The 1490-nt window shown below is 48.0% G+C and overlaps 1 long non-coding RNA gene across 1 annotated transcript; it reads right to left on the bottom strand.

Moving 5' to 3' along the window:
• Positions 1–885: 885 nt before the first annotated feature.
• Positions 886–1250, bottom strand: LOC139023649 (uncharacterized). Its single transcript, XR_011474803.1, has 2 exons — positions 1219–1250; positions 886–972 (listed from the first exon to the last, which is right to left on the bottom strand). It is a non-coding gene; the product is annotated as an uncharacterized lncRNA (long non-coding RNA).
• Between the last annotated feature and the right edge of the window lie 240 nt (positions 1251–1490).

Raw genomic sequence — 1490 nt, forward strand, 5'->3', positions numbered from 1 at the left:
AAGAACACCTTCCTAATATTGGGTTGTACCCCCTTTTGCTCTCAGAACAGCCTCAATTCGCAGGTGCATGGACTCTACGAGGTGTCGAAAGCGTTCCACAGGGATGCTGGCCCATGATGACTCTAATGCTTCCCACAGTTGTGTCAAGTTGGCTGGATGTCCTTTGGGTGGTGGACCATTCTTGATATACACAGGAAACTGTTGAGTGTGAAAAACCCAGCAGCGTTGCAGTTCTTGACACATTCAAACCGGTGCGCCTGGCACCTATTACCATACCCTGTTCAAAGACATTTAAATATTTTGTCTTGCCCATTCACCCTCTGAATGGCCCATACACAATCCATGTCTCAATTGTCTCAAGGCTTAAAAATCCTTCTTTAACCTGTCTCCTCCCCTTCATCTACACTGATTGAAGTGGATTTAACAAGTGGCATCAATAAGGGCTCATAGCTTTCACCTGGATTCACCGGGTCAGTCTGTCATGGAAAGAGCAGGTGTTCCTAATGTTTAATACACTCAGTGTAGCTTCTCATGTTTATTTCACAAATTTGATTGATTGATCGATGAGATCGATCATGATACTTGTAATGCTGAGAGTTTGTCTCATTGGATGTTGAGAGTGTAGATGGGGTCGGTGGCATACGGGGGGGTGGAGCCTATGTTCCATAGGACAAGTCTTTGGGGTAAAGGGTGAAGGGTTGAGGCTTGGTTGAAGGGTGAAGGGTTGAGGCTTGGTTCTACCGTGTTGAATGGTTTAACCAACTGTGCCTTCAGGAGTCTGCCTTTTAGCCTTCCTCTTGGCAACACAACACCATGGTGTTAGAGACAGACCCATGCTGTTAAAGCCAGACCCATGGTGTTAGAACCAGACCCATGGTGTTAGAGCCAGACCCATGGTGTTAGAGCCAGACCCATGGTGTTAGAGCCAGACCCATGGTGTTAGAGCCAGATCCATGGTGTTAGTAGCCAGACCTGGTGTTTAGAGGCAGACCTGGTGTTAAGAAGCCATGGTGGTTAGAACAGACCATGGTGTTAGAAAGCGCATGGTGTTTAGACCCAGACCATGTGTTAGAGCAGACCATGGTGTTAGAACAGACATGTGTTAAAAGACCCATGGTGTTAGAGCCAGACCCATGGGTTAGAGCCAGACCCATGGTGTTAGAAAGACCCATGGTGTTAGAGCCAGAACATGGTTCGAGCGACCATGGTGTTACAGACCATGGTGTTAGAGCCAGACCCATGGTGTTAGACAGACCTGGTGTTAGAACAGACCATGGTGTTAGAGACGCATGTAGACCCATGGTGTTAGACCAGACCCATGGTGTTAGAGCAGACCATGGTGTTTAGAGCAGACCCATGGTGTTAGAGACAGACCCATGGTGTTAGAGCCAGACCCATGCTGTTAGAACCAGACCCATGGTGTTAGAGCCAGACCCATGGTGTTAGAGACAGACCCATGGTGTTAGAACCAGACCCATGGTGTTAGAGGC

Source organism: Salvelinus sp. IW2-2015, linkage group LG34, assembly GCF_002910315.2.
Source record: "Salvelinus sp. IW2-2015 linkage group LG34, ASM291031v2, whole genome shotgun sequence".
Lineage (NCBI taxonomy): Eukaryota > Metazoa > Chordata > Actinopteri > Salmoniformes > Salmonidae > Salvelinus > Salvelinus sp. IW2-2015.